Source organism: Pristiophorus japonicus, chromosome 8 (genome assembly GCF_044704955.1).
Source record: "Pristiophorus japonicus isolate sPriJap1 chromosome 8, sPriJap1.hap1, whole genome shotgun sequence".
Taxonomy (NCBI): domain Eukaryota; kingdom Metazoa; phylum Chordata; class Chondrichthyes; family Pristiophoridae; genus Pristiophorus; species Pristiophorus japonicus.
In genome coordinates this window covers 190,639,367-190,660,087 of record NC_091984.1, presented here as the reverse complement: position 1 = coordinate 190,660,087, position 20,721 = coordinate 190,639,367, and the positions used below count along the sequence as shown (strand labels likewise).

The 20,721-nt window shown below is 44.8% G+C and overlaps 1 long non-coding RNA gene across 2 annotated transcripts in view; it reads left to right on the top strand.

Annotated features, from left to right (window-relative positions):
- The window catches only part of LOC139268266 (uncharacterized), a 28,008-nt gene extending 8,526 nt beyond the window's left edge, over nt 1-19,482 (top strand). For both annotated transcript variants that reach the window (XR_011593997.1, XR_011593998.1), the window contains exon 4: nt 18,492-19,482. This is a non-coding gene — a long non-coding RNA (uncharacterized lncRNA). The remainder of the gene's footprint in view (nt 1-18,491) is intronic.
- Nucleotides 19,483-20,721: the final 1,239 nt, after the last annotated feature.

The following is a 20,721-nucleotide window of genomic DNA, read 5'->3' as shown; positions in this document are numbered from 1 at the left end:
ATAGTGGTGGAGGTGGTGCTCGAGTTTAAAATGGTGCACTCGATCCACTTTGAAAATGCATCGATGACTACGAAGAACATTTTGTTCATGAATGGGTCCGCATAGTCTACATGCACCTGCGACCACGGTTTGGTGGACCAGGGCCAGGGGCTTAGGGGGGCCACCCTGGGGGCATTACTGAGTTGGGCACAAATGGTGCACCGCCAGACGCAGAGCTCCAAGTCCGCGTCAATGCCAGGCCACCAGACTTGGGATCTGGCTATGGCCTTCATAAGGACGATCCCTGGGTGCTCGCGGTAGAGCTCCCGGACAAACGCCTCTCTGCCTCGCAAGGGCATAACTACTCAGCTGCCCCACATCAGGCAGTCTGCCTGTAGTGATAGTTCATGCATCTGCCTATGGAAAGGTTTTGATCTCCTCAGGGCAGGCATCACGAGCCTCTGCCCAGTCACCAGTTAAAACACATCTTTTGACGAAGGATAACGTGGGGTCGCTGGTCGTCCAGGTTCTGATTTGGCGAGCCGTCATGGGTGAACCTGTGGATATAAAGGCATTGATTGCCATGACCATCTCACAGTCCTGTTCGTTGGACCCTTCCGTGGTCGCCAGGGGTAGCCTGCTAAGCGCGTCGGCACAGTTGTCTCTGCCTGGTCTGTGCCTTATTGTGTAGTCGTAGGATGCCAGCATGAGTGCCCACCGCTGAATGCGCGCCGAGGCGTTGGCGTTTATTGCCTTGCACTTGGAAAGCAGGGACATGAGGGGTTTGTGGTTGGTTTCTAATGCGAACTTGGCCCCGAAAAGGTATTGGTGCATCTTTTTGACACCGTACACGCACGCAAGCACCTCCTTCTCAACCATACCGTATCCGCGCTCCACCCGCGAAAGTGACCTGGAGGCATAAGCAATGGGTTGTAATTTACCCGCATCATTGACATGCTGTAAAACGCACCCGACCCCGTATGCTGACGCAGCACATGTAAGAACTAGCTTTTTACCTGGGTCAAAAAAGGTTAAAACACTGTTGGAACATAGAAGGTATCGTGCCTTATTGAAGGTGCGTTCTTGGGCGTCCCCCCAAAACCAATCGCACACCTTTCTGAGTAGCACGTGGAGAGGCTCCAGCAGCGTGCTCAAGTTCTGCATAAAGTTCCCAAAGTAATTGAGTAGCCCGAGAAAGGCGCGCAGTTCCGAGAAATTCCGGGGTCTGGGTGCCAGACGAATTGCTTTGGTTTTGGATTCTGTTGGGCAGATTCCATCAGCGGCAATCCTTCTGCCCAAAAATTCAACCTCGGGCATGAGAAACAGACACTTGGATTTCTTAACTCTTAGGCCTATCCGATCCAATTGACTTAGTACTTCCTCCAAATTGCGGAGATGGGAGTCGGTGTCCCTGCCCGTGATGAGTATGTCATCTTGATACACAACCGTCCCCGGGATGGACTTGAGCAAACTCTCCATGTTGCGCTGGAATATAGCAGCTGCCGACCTGATGCCAAATGGGCATCGATTGTACATAAAAAGGCCTCAATGTGTGTTGATGGTGGTGAGTAGCTTAGACTCTTCGGTCAGTTCTTGCGTCATATACGCAGATGTGAGATCTAGTTACGAGAAAAGTTTTCCTCCAGCCAACGTGGCAAATAGGTCCTCCGCTCTGGGCAGTGGTTATTGGTCCTGTAGGGAGACTCTGTTTATGGTAGACTTGTAATTTCCACAGATTCGTACAGATCCATCAGGCTTCATGACGGGGACGATGGGACTTGCCCAGTCACTAAATTCCACGGGTGAGATAATGCCTTCTCGCAGAAACCGGTCCAGTTCGTGTTCAATCTTTTCCCTCATCACATAGGGCACAACTCTAGCCTTGTGATGGACCAGTTTAGCATCCTGTGTGATGTAGATTTTAACTTTAGCCCCTTTGAAGGTGCCCACACCTGGCTGAAAGAGATGTTCAAAACGACTTAGAACTGTTGAGCAGGAGGTCAGTTTCTGACGACATGGCGTAAACATCATCCCATTTCCAATTTAGTTTTGCCAGCCAGCTTCTCCCCAACAGTGCTGGGAGATCTCCGGGGACAATCCACAGGGGACGTCGGTTCACCGTCCCTTTGTGTGTGACTGAGAGCATGGCGCTGCCAAGGACTGGGACAATTTCTTTGGTACAAGTCCTTAGTTTGGTGTCGATCCTTGTGAGTTTTGGTCTGTTGCTTTTGTGCGGCCACAGCTGTTCAAATTGTTGGACGCTCATGAGAGATTGACTAGCCCCCGTGTCCAATTCCATGTTGACAGGTATCCTGTTGAGTAGAACCCTCATCATTATTGGAGACATCTTGTTGTAAGAACAGTGGACATTGATCGCGTTGACCCGCTGTACCTCGCCGTCCCGGGCACTGTCCCCACCGTCTTCTGGTCCGCTTTCCGACCCTTCCGATTCGTATACCAGCCGAGCTGCTGTTTTTCTGCACATGCGAGCCAGATGCCCTGTATAGTTGCAGTTTCTGCAAACAGCATGCTGAAATCGACACCCCCTTGTTGAGTGCCTTTCCCCACATCTCCAGCACAGACCGCTTCCATTGTTTCCGAAGGATGAGCTGCGTCTGGCTGATCTCTCTTGAGCTCCTCTCAGTCTGTAGTTGATTGCTCGCATTGTGGATTGATGAGGTGTGAACAGCCGTTCATGTGTCCCTTGATGGCTTCTGGCGCCACTGCCTGCTGTTGAAGGCCTGCTCTCCTGCCTTTGTCTGTGTGTGGGGGTAGCGGCTTGTTTCACGCTGTGAACCCCTTGTTCCGATGTTTCGTTAGTTATCGTACCCGCAGTATAGATCAATCTCGTTTCTTCTTCTCCTGCCAAGAATGTCTGTGCGACCAGTGCTGCTGCCTCTAGGGTCAAGTTCTTGGTCTCTATAAGCTTTCGGAATATGCCTGCGTGGCCTATTCCTTCAATAAAAAAGTCTCTCAGTATTTCTCTCCTTAGTTCTTCGGAGAACTCACATAAACTAGCCAGCCTCCGAAGTTCCGCCACAAAGTCGGGTATGCTCTGGCCCACACAGCGTCTGTAGTTGTAGAACCTGTGTCTGGCCATGTGTAGGCTGCTCGCTGGCTTCAGGTGGTCTCTCACCAGTGTGCTCAACTCCTCAAACGACTTGCTTGCTGGTTTCTCCGGTGCCAGCAGGTCCTTCACTAAGGTGTATGTTTTCGAGCCACAGCTGGTCAAGAGATGGGCTCTTCTCTTATCTGCCTTATCGTCGCCCAACCAGTCTTTGGTTGCAAAGCTTTGATGGAGCCTTTCTATTAAGTCCTCCCAATTGTCTCCAGCATTGTATTTCTCATCTGAGCCGTTGGTAGCCATTCTGTGGATTCTGTGATCCTGTAACTCGTCACCACTGTAAAGTCCTGATGATGCAGTACAGACTTACACGAGGTATATGCTGAAGTCAAGATCACTCTGGACCTGCACCTTTATTTCACAGCTCTCGAGTGCCACACTTGCCTGAGACCTGCCTTTATATACCTGTGTGAAACAGGTATGCAGTGTCTCCTGCAAGTGCACCCCTGATGGTAAAGTATGCTTGTGGTTACAGGCCATATCTAGTTACAGTCATGTATAGCATGGTAAGATACAGTTATATACAATAGTGTGAGATACATGACAGCTTGAATCAACATTGATGGGCTCGATGATTATCCCCGCAACGCCAACATGGTGCTAATGGATTCGCATTCACACCCCACGGCAGACTCTGAGTCATCCTAGGTCTGGCCTTTGCGGGTGTGTAGGCCCTGCCATGTATAGTTCTGCTTGCTGAAGGCATTATTTTATGCACAGTACTTGCCGGTGAGTTTTGATGCTGCAATGACATCTGTTTAGTATTATCTTTCATGGACATAAACCCCTGGGCTATCGTGATGGCCTTGCTCAGATCTAGGGATTCGGCAGGCAGCAGTTTGCGAAGAATGACCTCGTGGCCAATTTCAAGCACAAAAAAGTCCCGCAACACTTGCCCCAAAAATCCAGCAAATACGCACGGTCCCACAAGGCGTCTTAGGTCGGTGACATAGCTCGCCACGTCCTGGCCCTCGGAGCGGTGATGCGTATAAAAGCGACACCTGGCCATCAAGATGCTCTCCTTCGGCTTGAGGTGTTCCCGAACCAGCGTGCACAACTCTTCATATCTGTTCCACGTTGGTTTCGTTGGTGCTAGCAGATTTTTGATAAGGCCATATATCGTCGACCCACAAACGGTGAGGAGAATCGCCCTGCGCTTGACCGCGGTTTCTTCCTTTTCCAGCTCGTTGGCCACGAAGTACTGGTCAAGACGCTCTACTAAGGCTTCCCAATCATCACCCTCAACAAATCCCTCAAAAATACCAACGACAGCCATAACCGCGTGAAAGTTCGTGATCTGTCACTCGTCACTAATTGTTATGTTCAGAATAACTTCACAAGACTGTATATCTTAAGCTCAAACTGTTGTGACCTTGGTCTCTTTATTGTAACTCCAGAGTGGGGAAGCAGCATGGTAGACTGCCTTTTATACCTGCTTGCCCAGGGTGTACAGGTGACCCTTGGGTCTCCCACAGGTGCGCCCCCTGGTGGCAAGGCTTACCACATTGGTAATGTTTACATACATAACATGAGCAATGCCAATGATATCAGGATCGCTAGTAGCACTTGCATGAAGATGGGTGGGAGCACATAACCATCCAGATTCTCTAATGGCAAGATGAAAGGTCACCAACCTGAAATGTTAAGTCTGTTTTTCTCTCCACAGATGCTGCCTGACATTCTGTTTTCCAGCATTTCCTGTTTTTCATTCAGATTTACAGCATTCGCAGTATTTTGCTTTCAGTTTCGTGTTTTTACTGTTGTTTGGAGTGCAGTGGCATAAGAAGTGTAGGTTTATACCTTCTGTTTTGCAGTCTGTGCTACTTCCTAAGGGAGGAGCACCACTTTATTTGCCAAATTCAGAAATGCTACGGAAAGAGAAAAAAGTCTTATTTATTATTATATCCCACCTCTCTGAGATTTCTCAATGCACTTTAAATGCAATGAGTTACTTTGAAATGCGGTGACTGTTATGTGGACAAACAAGGCAACTCTTTTGCATACAGCAATGAGATGAATTAATGTTTTTGGTAATGTTGGTCCGAATACTAGGAAGATAAGTATACGGGATCCTGAGCTGTGCTACAATGGTCTCAGACTAACATCTCATCTGTAGGACAACACTTCTGACAAGGCAGCACTCCCTGAGTACTGCAGTAGACAGTCCAACTAGTTCACGGGTTCAAGATCTAAGGATAAGGGGGAAGCCATTTAGGACCGAGATGAGGAGGAATTTCTTCACCCAGAGAGTGGTGAACCTGTGGAATTCTCTACCACAGAAAGTTGTTGAGGCCAATTCACTAAATATATTCAAAAAGGAGTTAGATGAAATCCTTACTACTAGGGGAATCAAGGGGTATGGTGAGAAAGCAGGAATGGGGTACTGAAGTTGCATGTTCAGCCATGAACTCATTGAATGGCGGTGCAGGCTAGAAGGGCCGAATGGCCTACTCCTGCACCTATTTTCTATGTTTCTATGTTTCTAAGATTTGTAATGGGACATAAATCAACAATCATCTGTCTCAGAGGGAAGAGTGATACAAAATGAGCCAAGCTGACACCTGACTGGCAAACTGTGAGTATAAATGGGTGCTCAGAGGCCTATTTAAATCTTAATTGGGGTGGAATTTCTCCCGCATTCATAGTTAGTGGAGGAAATTCTGGCTTTATGAATGTTGAAAACCATTGCATGTTTGCTATTATATCTAGACCCTAAAATTGGAGACTCTGGGTATATTTCTTTTACTTGCTTGTGTAAGTAATTAAGTCAGTGTGAGAAACCCACTTTATAATCATGTCAAATTGTTCACTAACCTTAGCAAATGATAGAAAGTATACTCCTAGGTCTTCTGTACTTTGGTTGATTGTGCACCAGTTGAAGAGGTGACTAAAGGGGAATGTCCATGGATATTATTTATATGGATTTTCAGAAGGCATTCAATAAAGTTCTTATTAAGAGACTGTGAGCTAAAGTTAAAGCTCATCGAATTAAAGGCAAATTATTGATCTGGTTAAGAAATTGGCTGAGCGGCAGGTGACAGAGAGGAGGGATAATAAGCAGGTACTCTAATTGGCAGGATGTGACTAGTGCTGTCCTGCAGGGATCTGTGTTGGGGCATCAGCTATTCACCATATTTATTAACGACTCAGATGATGGAATGCAAAGCCACATATCCAAGTTTGCTGATGAGACAAAGATAGGCAGCATTGTAAACAGTGTAGATGGAAGCATAAAATTACAAAGAGATAGTAATAGATTAAGCGAATGGGAAAAACTGTGGTAAATGGATTTCAATGTAAACAAATTGTGAGGTCATCCACTTTGGACCTAAAAAGGATAGAAAACAGAATACTTTCTAAATATTGAAAAGCTAGAAATAGTGGTGGTCTAAAGAAACTTGGGGATCCATGTACATAGATCATTAAAATGTCATGGACATATGCAGAAAATAATCAAAAAGGCTAATGGAATGCTGGCCATTATATCTAGAGGACCAGAATACAAGGGGCTAGAAGTTATACGAGAATGATACAAAGCCCGAGTTGGACCACATTTGGTACAGTGAGCAGTTCTGGGCACCACACCTTAAGAAGAATTTTTTGGCCTTGGAGGGAGTGCAGCGTAGATTTACCAGAATGATACTTGGACTCAAGGATTAAATTACGAAGAGAGGTTACACAAACTAGAGTTGTATTTCCTGGAATTTAAAAGGTTGAGGAGTTATTGGATTGAAGTTTTCAAGATATTAGCGGAACTGATAGAGCAGATAGAGAGAAACTATTTCTGCTGGTTGGGGAGTCTAGGACTAGGGGGCATAGTCTAAAAATCGAGCCAGATCTTTCAGGAACTGTCTTCTGCAAATGGCAGTTGATGCTTGGTCAATTGTTAATTTTAAATCTGAGATTGCTAGATTTTTGTTAACCAAGGGTATTAAGGGATTTGGGGCAAAGGCGGGTATATGGAGTTAGGTCACAGATCAGCCATGAACCTATAAACGGTTTAGGAGCAGCGGTAGTCGGAGAGGAGCCAGCTGCTGCAGCAAGGTCAAAAGTAAAAAAAAGAAGTTAAAAGGGATCGAAGTGTGACATCACAATCAAGAGCGTAAGTGATTGGCTGGTTGATTGGTGAGTGTCTTTTTTCTTTTTCTTTGTCAGTAAGAAATCTTTGACATTGTTGCCAAATTAAGTTAATTTAAGGGTTAAGCCATGGCAGGGGAGCCCAGACCCGTGTCATGCTCCTCCTGTGCTATGTGGGAAATCAGGGACACTTCCAGTGTCCCTGACTACTATGTGTGCGGGAAGTGTATCCAGCTGCAGCTCCTGTCAGACCGCATGACGGCACTGGAGCTGCGCATGGATTCACTCTGGAACATCCGCGATGCTAAGGATGTTGTGAATAGCATGTTTAGTGAGTTGGTCACACTGCAGGTAAAGGTTACAAAGGAGGGTGAACAGCCAGTTGTCATGGTGCATATAGGTACCAACGATATAAGTAAAAAATGAGATGAGGTCCTACAGGCTGAATTTAGGGAGCTAGGAGTTAAATTAAAAAGTAGGACCTCAAAGGTAATAATCTCAGGATTGCTACCAGTGCCACATGCTAGTCAGAGTAGAAATAGCAGTAAAGTTAAGATATTACGTGGCTTGAGGAATAGTGCAAGAGGGAGGGATTCAAATTCCTGGGAAATTGGAACCGGTTCTGGGGGAGGTGGAACCAGTACAAACCAGACGGTCTGCACCTGGGCAGGACTGGAACCGATGTCTTGGGGGAGTGTTTGCTAGTGCTGTTGAGGAGGGGTTAAATTAATATGGCAGGGGGATGGGAATCTATGCAGGGAGACAGAGGGAAATAAAATGGGGGCAGAAGCAAAAGGTTGAAAGAAGATAAGTATAAGTGGAGGGCAGAGAAATCAAAGGCAAAAATCAAAAAGGGCCACATTACAACATAATTCTAAAAAGACAAAGAGTGTTAAAAAAACAAGTCTGAAGGCTCTGTGCCTCAATGAGAGGAGCATTCATAATAAGGTGGATGAATTAACTGCGCAGACAGCTGTTAATGGATATGATGTAATTGGGGTTATGGAGACATGGCTCCAGGGTGATCAAGGCTGGAAGGCTGGGAACTCAACATCCAGGGGTATTCAGTATTCAGGAAGGACAGACAAAAAGGAAAAGGAGGTGGGGTAGCTTTGCTGGTTAAAGAGGAGATTAACGCAATAGTAAGGAAGGACATTAGTTTGGATGATGTGGAATCTGTATGGGTTCAGCTGCGGAACACCAAAGGGCAGAAAACTCTAGTGGGAGTTGTGTACAGACCACCAAACAATAGTAGTGAGGTTGGGGATGGCATCAAACAGGAAATTAGGGATGCGTGCAATAAAGGTACAGCAGTTATCATGGGTGACTTTAATCTACATATAGATTGGGCGAACCAAACTGATAGCAATACGGTGGAGGAGGATGTCCTGGAGTGTATAAGGGATGGTTTTCTAGACCAATACATCAAGGAACCAACTAGAGAGCAGGCCATCCTAGACTGGGTATTGTGTAATGAGAGATGATTAATTAGAAGTCTTGTTGTGCGAGGCCCCTTGAGGAAGAATGACCATAATATGGTAGAATTCTTCATTAAGATGGAGAGTGACACAGTTAATTCAGAGACTAGGGTCCTGAACTTAAAGAAAGGTAACTTTGATGGTATGAAACGTGAATTAGAAACATAGAAACATTAAAAAATAGGTGCAGGGGTAGGCCATTCAGCCCCTCGAGCCCGTACCACCATTCAATATGATCATGGCTGATCATTCCCTCAATACCCCTTTCCTGCTTTCTCTCCATACGCCTTGATCCCCTTAGCCGTAAGGGCCATATCTAACTCCCTCTTGAATATATCCAATGATCTGGCATCAACAACTCTCTGCTGTAGGGAATTCCACAGGTTAACAACTCTCTGAGTGAAGATGTTTCTCCTCATCGCAGTCCTAAATGGCCTACCCCTTATCCTTAGACTATGTCCCCTGGTTCTGGATTTCCCCAACATCGGGAACATTCTACCCTCATCTAACCTGTCCCATCCTGTCAGAATCTTATATGTTTTTATGAGATCTCCTCTCATCCTTCTAAACTCCAATGTATAAAGGCCCAGTTGATCCAGTCTCTCCTCATATGTCAGTCCAGCCATCCCAGGAATCAGTCTGGTGAACCTTCGCTGCACTCCCTCATTAGCAAGAACGTCCTTCCTTAGATTAGGAGACCAAAACTGAACACAATATTCCAGGTGAGGTCTTACCAAGGCCCTGTACAACTGCAGTAAGACTCTCTGCTCCTATACTCAAATCCCCTAGCTATGAAGGCCAACATACCATTTTCCTTCTTCACCGCCTGCTGTACCTGTATGCCAACTTTCAATGACTGATGAACCATGACACCCAGGTCTCGTTGCACCTCCCTTTTTCCAAATCTGCCGCCATTCAGATAATATTCTGTCTTTGCGTTTTTGCCCCCAAAGTGGATAACCACACATTTATCCACATTACACTGCATCTGCCATGCATTTGCCTACTCACCTAACCTGTCCAAGTCACCCTGCAGCCTCTTAGCGTCCCCCTCACAGCTCACACTGCCACCCAGTTTAGTGTCATCTGCAAACTTGGAGATATTACACTCAATTCCTTCATCTAAATCATTAATGTATATGGTAAAGAGCTGGGGTCCCAGCACTGAGCCCTGTGGCACTCCATTCGTCACTGCCTGCCATTCTGAAAAGGATCCGTTTATCCCGACTCTCCGTTTCCTGTCTTCCAACCAGTTCTCCATCCACGTCAGTATATTACCCCCAATACCATCTGCTTTGATTTTGCACACCAATCTCTTGTGTGGGACCTTGTCAAAAGCCTTTTGAAAGTCCAAATACACCACATTCACTGGTTCTCCCTTGTCCACTCTACTAGTTACATTCTCAAAAAATTCCAGATGATTTGTCAAGCATGATTTCCCCTTCATAAATCCATGCTGACTTGGACCGATCCTGATTTCCAAATGCGCCGCTATTTCATCTTTAATAATTGATTCCAACATTTTCCCCACTACTGGCGTCAGGCTAACCAGTCTATAATTACCCACTTTCTCTCTCCCTCCCTTTTTAAAAAGTGGTGTTACATTAGCTACCCTCCAGTCCATAGGAACTAATCCAGAGTCGATAAACTGTTGGAAAATGATCACCAATGCATCCACTATTTCTAGGGCCACTTCCTTAAGTACTCTGGGATGCAGACTATCAGGCTCCGGGGATTTATCGGCCTTCAATCCCATCAATTTCCTGAATACAATTTCCAGCCTAATAAGGATATCCTTCAGTTCCTCCTTCTCACTAGACCCTCGGTCCCCTAGTACTTCCTTCGTGAAGACAGAACCAAAGTATTTGTTCAATTGGTCTGCCATTTCTTTGTTCCCCATTATAAATTCACCTGAATCCGACTGCAAGGAACCTACGTTTGTCTTCGCTCATCTTTTTCTCTTCACATATCTATAGAAGCTTTTGCAGTCAGTTTTTATGTTCCCAGCAAGCTTTTCCTCGAACTCTATTTTCCCCCTCTTAATTAAACCCTTTGTCCTCCTCTGCTGAATTCTAAATTTCTCCCAGTCCTCAGGTTTGCTGCTTTTCTGGCCAGTTTATATGCCTCTTCCTTGGATTTAACACTATCCTTAATTTCCCTTGCTAGCCACGGTTGAGCCACCTTCCCTGTTTTATTTTTACTCCAGACAGGGATGTTAAATTGCTGAAGTTCATCCATGTGATCTTTAAATGTTTGCCATTGCCTATCCACTGTCAACCCTCTAATATCATTTGCCTGTCTATTCTAGCCAATTCACGTCTCAAACCATCGAAGTTACCTTTCCTTAAGTTTAGGACCCTAGTTTCTGAATTAACTGTGTCACTCTCCATCTTAATAAAGAATTCTACCATGTTATGGTCACTCTTTCCCAAGGGGCCTCCAATAACAAGATTGCTAATTAGTCCTTTCTCATTACACATCACCCAGTCTAGGATGGTCAGCTCCCTAGTTGGTTCCTCGACATATTGGTATAGAAAACCATCCCTAATACACTCCAGGAAATCCTCCACCGCATTGCTCCCAGTTTGCTTAGCCCAATCAATATGTAGATTGGCTAGGATAGACTGGCGAATGATACTTAAAGAGTTGACGGTGGATAGGCAATGGCAGACATTTAAAGATTAAACAATTGTACATCCCTGTCTGGTGTAAAAATAAAATGGGGAAGGTGGCTCAACCGTGGCTAACAAGAGAAATTAGGGATAGTGTTAAATCCAAGGAAGAGGCATATAAATTGGCCAGAAAAAGCAGCAAACCTGCGGACTAGAATAAATTTAAATTTCAGCAGAGGAGGACAAAGGGTTGAATTAGGAGGGGGGAAATAGAGTATGAGAGTAAGCTTGCAGGAAACATAAAAACTGACTGCAAAAGCTTCTATAGATATGTGAAGAGAAAAAGATTAGTGATGACAAATGTAGGTCCCTTGCAATCAGAATCAGGTGAATTTAAATGGGGAACAAAGAAATTGAACAAATACTTTGGTTCTGTCTTCACTAAGGAAGACACAAATAACCTTCCGGAAATACTAGGGGACCGAGGATCTAGCGAGAAGGAGGAACTGAAGGAAATCCTTATTAGTCAGGAAATTGTGTTAGGGAAATTGATGGGTTTAAACGCCAATAAATCCCCAGGGCCTGATAGTCTGCATCCCAGAGTCACTTAAGGAAGTGACCCTAGAAATAGTGGATGCATTGGTGGTCATTTTCCAACATTCTATAGACTCTGGATCAGTTCCTATGGATTGGAGGGTAGCTAATGTAACCCCACTTTTTAAAAAATGAGGGAGAGAGAAAACAGGGAATATAGACCGGTTAGCCTGACATCGGTAGTGAGGAAAATGTTGTAATCAATTAGTAAAGATGTAATAGCAGCGCATTTGGAAAGCAGTGACAGGTCAGCATAGATTTATGAAAGGGAAATCATGCTTGACAAATCTTCTAGAATTTTTTGAGGATGTAACCAGTAGAGTGGACAAGGGAGAACCAATGTGTGGTGTATGTGGATGTGGTGTATTTGGACTTTCAAAAGGCTTTTGACCAGGTCTCACACAAGAGACTATTGTGCAAAATTAAAGCACATGGTATTGGGGGTAATGTATTGGCGTGGATAGAGAATTGGTTGGCAGACAAGAAGCAAAGAGTGGAAATAAACGGGTCCTTTTCAGAATGGCAGGCAGTGACGAGTGGGATACCGCCAAGGTTCAGTGATGGGACCCCAGCTATTTACAATATACATTAATTATTTAGACAATGGAATTGAATGTAATATCTCCAAGTTTGCAGATGACACTAAGCTGGGTGGCAGTGTGAGCTGTGAGGAGGATGCTAAGAGGCTGCATGGTGACTTGGACAAATGCATGGCAGATGCAGTATAATGTAGATAAATGTGAGGTTATCCACTTTGGTGGCAAAAACAGGAAGTCAGAATATTATCTGAATGGTGACAGATTAGGAAAAGGGGAGGTGCAACGAGACCTGGGTGTCATGGTACATCAGTCATTGAAAGTTGGCATACAGGTACAGCAGGCGGTGAAGAAGGCAAATGGCATGTTGGCCTTCATAGCGAGAGGATTTGAGTATCGGAGCAGGGAGGTCTTACTGCAGTTGTATAGGGCCTTGGTGAGGCCACACCTTGAATACTGTGTACAATTTTGGTCTCCTAATCTAAGGAAGGACATTCTTGCTATTGAGCGAGTGCAGCGAAGTTTCACCAGACTGATTCCTGGGATGGCAGGACTGACATATGAAGAAAGATTGGATCGACTAGGCTTATATTCACTGGAATTTAGAAGAATGAGAGGGGATCTTATCAAAACATATAAAATTCTTACGGGATTGGACAGGTTAGATACAGGAAGAATGTTCCCAATATTGGGGAAGTCCAGAACCAGGGGTCACAGTCTAAGGATAATAAGCCATATAGGACCGAGATGAGGAAAAACTTCTTCACTCAGAGAATTGTGAACCTGTGGAATTCTCTACCGCAGAAAGTTGTTGAGGCCAGTTCGTTAGATATATTCAAAAACCGAGTTAGATGTGGCCCTTATGGCTAAAGGGATCAAGGGGTATGGAAAGAAAGCAGGAATGGGGTACTGAAGTTTCATGATCAGCCATGATCATATTGAATGGTGGTGCAGGCTCAAAGGGCCGAATGGCCTACTCCTGCACCTATTTTCTATGTTTCTGTTTCTAACTCATGGAATGACTAAACAGACTCGAGGGCCTAAATGGCCTACTGCTGTTGCTATGTTCCTAAGTTGTAATGTTTTCTTTTGCAGTTAATTTGTCAGGGGCATCATTACCAACAGTTTTGAATTTCTTTCTTGTGCTGTTAATTATTGGTTATGTTTCTTGCCAGATTCATTAACAACTAATTAAACATGTAATTAAGAGATAAACATGTGGAAAAAGCCTCAAGTCTCAAAGTTTATAATCATAACTTCAGTCTTATATATCAACATTATTTTGTTCAATTTGAATTTGAGCTTCATTTAATCAGATCCAGGGAACATACACACATGCTTAATTAATGGACAGGAAAAGACCAGCTGGTCCATTAAGTCTGCCCCACTCTCGCAATGGCTGGAGCATCATGACTATACACTTCCTCCCCTTCCCTGCAGCCAAGTAATCTCCTGGGAGAGGCCAGAAACCAGAGAAAATCCCAGGGCCAATAAGGAAAGAAATACTCTGGAAAATGTCTCTACGACCCTGTCCTGCAGTCGAAACTAGTCCAGGAGGTGACATGGACCTTAAGACCTATAGGTCTGATATTAGTTATAGGTAAGATGCTTGAAGTGATCATAAAAGATGCTTTGGATAGAGATGGACTCATCAATGACACCCAACATGGCTTCTGGAAATGATGGCTGTGCCTTATCTGTTCGCTAGAATAGGTCGGTGATTGGGCAGATACAGCAGGAGCGGCGAGGTCGGGGCGAAGGTGCGGCAAGAGACTGTAGAGGGAAGTGATCGGGGCTCGGGGAGGCGTGAGTTCGGGGCCAGGTGCCCAAGGGAAACACGGGCCAGCCCACACTGTGATACGTGTGCACACTAGGTCCATGCAGCAGAGCTGGTCTCCAGTCATCTTGGATAATCCTTGCCACTGGACCAAGACCTAGCTCTGTCAAACCCGTGTGGTGGCTGGTGTGCAACGACCACCACACATTAAAAAAATCCACGCACAGGCATCTTCCACCCTTGAGGATGTCGTTCGGGTCCTTCATTAAAACACCTGTGAACTCATCCTTTTTTTGGTGTGGAAGCAAGTCATCCTCGTTTTGAGGGACTGCCTATGATGATGATGAGAATTGTTTGAAGATGTAACACTGTCTACTTGATTTTCAAAAGGCCTTTGATAAGGCACCTCACAATAGATTGGTCCACAGGACAGAATTTTGCAGAATCAGTGGGAAGTTGCTGCAAGAGATTAAGTATGGGCTGCATTCCCATCGATAGAAACATGTTATTAACCAATGTGGATCTGCTAGAAGGCCAGTCACCAGTGGTGTTGCATGGCAATCAGTGATAGGGCCATTGCATGGCGATCGGTGATAGGGCCATTGCTTTTTACTATCTTCATAAGTAACATATATGTATGGGGGGGGGCAAATGATCCATAAATTTGCGAATGGTACAAAACTTTGTGCAAATGTTAGGACTGTGGAGGGAAACAAATTGCTGCACACAGATTTAGATATGCTGGGGGATTGGGCCAAACTCTGGCAAATGATATTTAACCTTGATAAGTGCAATGCTTTGCAGGTCCAATGCCAAGTAGACTTACACTTTACATGGAACATAACTGAAATCAGTTGAGAGAAAAGAATAGAAATGTCCAGACACAAGGAAAATGTACGACGCACAGGAAAAATCAGACGGATAGGTAAACAAGGCAAGGGAGAGGCAGACACACCAGGGGAGATAGAAACATTCCCCATGAGATTTTTTCTCTCTCTATCTCTGCGCATCTGTGGTTGAAAGCCCCTCTATATCTCTTACACAAGAATGTGATGCATTGATGCTCCAACAATCGGCATCAATGTGCCGCTGACATATCCCTGCTGTTGACAGATTAAGAACATGCACTGGCAATTCAACTGTGTTTAGACAAGAAGGATTTCAAGCTTTTACCCTCACAATAATTTACTAGTGAAAACTGTCTAAATCTATTCAGTCATGGTGCCATTCAAGCTCACTTTTGTACTATGACTGTCATAACATTCAGACTCTGGTGTACTTTGCATGTGGATTGGTGCAGCAATTTCCTGTGCCTGAATTGTGAGGCCGAAGTACTCCTGATATTGGGCCGTGGACCTCATTAACATCAAGCTAGCGAGATGCTCAGATCCGACCAGCAAAGAGGGAACAAAGACCAAGCCGCTGTGAGGCTAGAGGACTTTGTCGTCATGTGCTGGGAGGGTCAGAACGTGTGAAGATGAGTCGTGATATGCACGGTGAACAGGGATCGATGCCTGCAGATAGATGGCGGGCCGGGAAGTGCTAGAGATCGGGCTGGGGGTTAGAGATCAGACCTTGGGCTGGGGGGAATGGTACTGACGGGAACAGTACTGGCGGCAGGCAGCTGCCCGCTTTCTTTAAAATTGAGCTCGGAAGACTGCCTCAGGGTAAACCAATCTTGGAGGGGGAGGGGGGCTGCTCAAATAGGTGTGAGCTCCCTTATTTGCATATGTATGCAGGAAGCCAGCCCAATGAGGCAAGTGGCATTTGTGGCCATCTAAGTTCAAATTAAAAGGATCTGTGCAATTTAAGTTAAGTGCTTGCATAGTGTCAGCTATTGCTCAGTTGGTAGCACATTCACCTCTGAGCCAGAGCGCATAAAAAAAATCTAGGTTGACACTCTTGTGCAGTGCTGAGGGAGTGCTGCCCTGTCGCATGTGCCGTCTTTCGGCTGAAACATTAAACCGAGGCCCCATCTGCCCTCTTAGGTGGAGATCCAATGGCACTATTCTGTAGAGCAGTGTCCTGGTCAATATTTATCCCTCAATCACATAACAAAAACAAATGATCTGGTCATTATCACATTGCTGTTTGTGGGAGTTTGCTGTGCGCAAGTTGGCTGCCGCGTTTCCCACCTTACAACAGTGACTTCACTCCAAAAATACTTCATTGGCTGTAAAGTGTTTTGAGACATCCGGTGGTTGTGAAAGGAGCTATATAAATGCAAGGATGCATTCGCATAGATAGAAACATGTTATTAACCAATGGGTATCTGCTTAGAGGCTGGTTACCAGCGGTACAAAAGGACAAGGATTTATTTCAGCTTGATCAAGTTTCAAAATCAATATCACATATTTGTGAGCTTTGACCAAGGTTGGTGCGGAGAAGTAGATATGTCGTACATAAATGAAGTGAAAGGAAAACCAATGTGATTTTACAGGAGTAGGCCATTCAGCCCCTTGAGCCTGTTCTCGACATGAATGGAATGCAAGCAGGATTAATCAATTTGGCACTTCAGAGTCCACTCCCCAGGATACCGCTCTTGACCAGAGGTGGTAAGAAGATTAAACGCTGTCTATTCTACCTGCGGGACCTGGGATTAGATGGAGAAGAAGATAGCACTTAACGGACTCTGACAAGGAAACAGCACCTAACACTACCATGTATCTCGTGGACAACTGAAAGAATGCTTGTAGGAAAATGTTGTCTGTTCCACACATTCTCCTCACCCATACCAAACCCTCACGCAGTATTACAGTTCATTCTTTGCATCGCATGCATGAGGCATACCTCAGGAGGCACATCTTTAAGATGCGATGCTGAATTCTAAACCTTGCCTCAGTACACATGCACTACTGAAAGGAACACTTGGAGTTCTTGCCCCTGATCACCGCAAGTAATTTCAGATTAACCTAGCTGCATGATGCACAGGAACATACTGACACCTCGATTGGTATGCATACGCTCCTTCAAATTTCAATCTTTCCAGATCACTTCTCTTGGACAACCAGATTCACCCTGAGGGCTGGCTTCCTCATCGATTCTCCTGTAACATGCCCAACAAGGATCTATGGATCAATTTACCTGGGTAATGGTGGGCCTGTGCTATCCGCCTCAGATACAGGCTGACATCCCACTGAATCCTCTGGAAATTCTCTCTGTCATCCAGCTCTCAAAGGGCAGGAGGATTTTCAAAGGAATGCCCATTCTAGAAGTGGGGAATACACCACATGACAGTGAAACACCCTTTGAATGTCAGGAAGTAAACAGAGGCCGAATTAAAAATAAAATTCAATCTTCCAGAAGGCCGAGCTGCATGTGCAGCCGGTTCAGGTGCCTGCAGCTGGCCTGGAGTATTTAGAAGATGCCCAATTTCAGGCCGGCCTCAGGCCTCTTTGCTTGGATGTGTGCCGCTCACGCAGTGCCATGCCTGGGCCTGAAAAGCGGCTCAGTTTAATTTCTACCCCCCTGGAATTGTGTGAAGTCACCTAAAATTCCCCCGACTTCATTGAGGGCAATAAAGTCAAACATCAAAGAGTGGCAGCCACCAAGGGTGTTGTGAAAATGGCCACTTTTATCCACATTCTTTATGAAACTCCAAAGTGTCTGGAGAAAGAGTGGCTACTCAGGAGAGAGAAAGTTTTCAAAGATGTACGTAAATGTTATGCAATTTATTATGCTTACTTTTTCCCGTGTTTCCTTTCATACATTGCCTAACACCACATCTCCAATATTAAGCCTATTGTTTACATCCTCATTAAAGTTTATTTCAGGTGAGGAATTCACCACGTGGAGAAAGGTGCCTCATACATCCATTTCCTATCAGTCTGTAGTTAGAAAAATGAGAGAAGAGTCTGTATGAAAAATATTAACTGTAATTTTTGACAGCATTGATACTCCTCCCATAATTGCTCAGCACCCTCTATAAAAAGTTAGGAGATATAACATGGGCTATGAAGGGTGACTAGATTCATTGAGCAGTGTTCTGTGATGTTTACATTCATCGTTTTGGCACTTCATTTTTAAAGTGTTGTCAGCTTCATTATTTTTGATTGTCTAGATTAAGTGTACTTAAAAAAAATGTTGAATATCTCCCTGAACATCTTTTTCTTTGTCACTTTCAAATTACCAAAGTTGGATTTTCGGAATAGGCCACTATCTAGTGATGATTATATTTAAAAAAGCAAGTGTGTGATTAAAAATAGAAATAGAAAGCCACAGAGCAATAATATTATATAACAAAAAATCTAATTATTATTTTTGCAGCATCGATATATTTTCTAAATAGCTTTTTTGTGTCTATCTTTTGTTTAGTGGTGTGAATTAGATCATCAAAATGTTCTCAGTCAGAGATGGATGTTGCCATGTTAAGCTCAACGACTGCCCACACGCACTCCCATTTTTTTTCTCGAAGAACTGGTGGACTCCAGCTGAATGGAAGAACTCCCTCCAGCAAAGCCTCTATAATACTGTCAGGAGAAGATTGACAAGACGCACTAGTGGAATTGACAGTTCTGTGAGCATTCTTCTGAGTCACAAGCGCGGAGCGGAGCAGAGCTGTCCTGACTTTGGCAGCAACATGACTTTACAATTAAGTAAATTTAGTTTTGACTGAGCCCTTAAGGTGCTCAAGCCCACATGCTCAGCTTACAAAGCAGCTTGGACTGAACCTTAAAGGCACTAAAGACCTGCTTGGATAGTAGACTATAGTAGATTCATTACACTCTAGATGATGACGTGTTTGACCTTCATTGCAAATTGGATGATTCCAAGCAAGTCCATTGAATCTGAATATATTATGACAAATCCATCTTTTTGGATCTCAAGGTGAAGAGTGCAATTTTCAGTCTATTGATGGGACCACAATCTAGTTTTCTCACTGAAAACTTTTCATATACACTTCTTCAATAGTCAGGGGAGCAGACAGGCGTTTCTGCGGCCACAGACGTGATTCCAGGATGGTATGTTGCCTCACTGGTGCCAGGGTCAAGGATGTCACTGAGCGGCTGCAGGGCATTCTGGGGGGAGAGAGTGAACAGTCAGAGGTCGTGGTCCACATCGGTATCAATGACATAGGTAGGAAGAGTGATGAGGTCCTGCAGGCAGAGTTTAGGGAGCTAGGAGAGAGATTAAAAAGCAGGACCTCAAAGGTAATAATTTACGGATTACTTCCAGTGCCACGAGCTAGTGAGTACAGAAATAGAAGGATAGAGCAGATGAATATGTGGCTAGAGAGATGGTGCAGGTGGGCGGGCTTTAGTTTCCTGAAGCATTGGGACCGCTTCTGGGGGAGGTGGGACCTGTACAAGCCGGACGGGTTGTACCTCAACAGAGCAGGACCAATATCCTCGTGGGGGGGGGGGGTTTGCTGGTGCTGTTGGGGAAGGTTTAAACTAGCTTGGCAAGGGGATGGGAACTTGAAACTAGATTCAGTAGAGAGGGGAGTAAAGCTGGAATTAGAAAGCAAAAATAAAGTAAGTGAGTTTGAAGGAGAGAGGAAACAAGCAGGAAAAAAGGGTAAAAAAACAAACTTAAAGGCACTTTGTCTAAATGCACGTAGCATTTGTAACAAGATAGATAGATCTGATAGCCATTACAGAGATGTGGTTGCAAGGTGACCAGGACTGGGAATTAAATATTCAGGGGCACTTGAGAATCCAGAAGGATAGACAGAAAGGAAAAGGAGGTGAGGTAGTTCTATTGATAAAGGATGGAATCACTGCAATAGTAAGAAACAATATTGGCTCAAATGATAAGGGTGTTGAAACATGGGTGGAGATAAGGAATAATAAGGGGAAAAAGTCACTGGTGGGCATGGTCTATAAACCCCCTAACAGTAGCAACTCTGTTGGCCGGAGTATAAACCAGGAAATAGTGGGGGCTTGTAAAAAGGGACCAGCAATAATCATGGGTGATTTTAACCTCCATATTGATTGGTCAAATTGTTATGTATTTAAACATTGTAACTGTGTAAGACTTGCCAGCAGAGGGCGCAACTGTTGGTGGCCCAAGGGTCACCTGCACACCTCGTGCAAGGGAGTATAAAAGGTTGTCTGCCATGCTGCTTAGGCACTCTGGAGTTGTATTAAAGAGACTAAGGTCACATCAGTTTTAACTCACAGTTCTCAGTCTTGTGGAGTTCTTCCATACTTAACAATTGGCGACGAGTAACAATTACGAACTTTCACGTGGTCATGACTGCTGTTGGTATTTTAGAGAGATTTGTAGAGGATGATGATTAGGAAGCCTTCTTTGAGCGTCTCGCGACCAGTACTTCGTCGCCAACGAGCTGGATGCGGATGATAAAGTGATCAAGCGCAGGGCGATTCTCCTCACTGTGTGTGGGTCCACAAAATACGGTCTCATCAAGAATCTGCTAGCACCGGAGAAACCAGCAGAGAAGACATATACAGAGTTGTGTACACTGGTTAGGAACCACCTCAAGCTGAAGGAGAGCGTCTTAATAACCACCGCTTCGAGGGCCAGGACGTGTCGAGTTATGTCGCCGACCTGAAACACCTTGCGGAAACTTGTGAATTTGCTG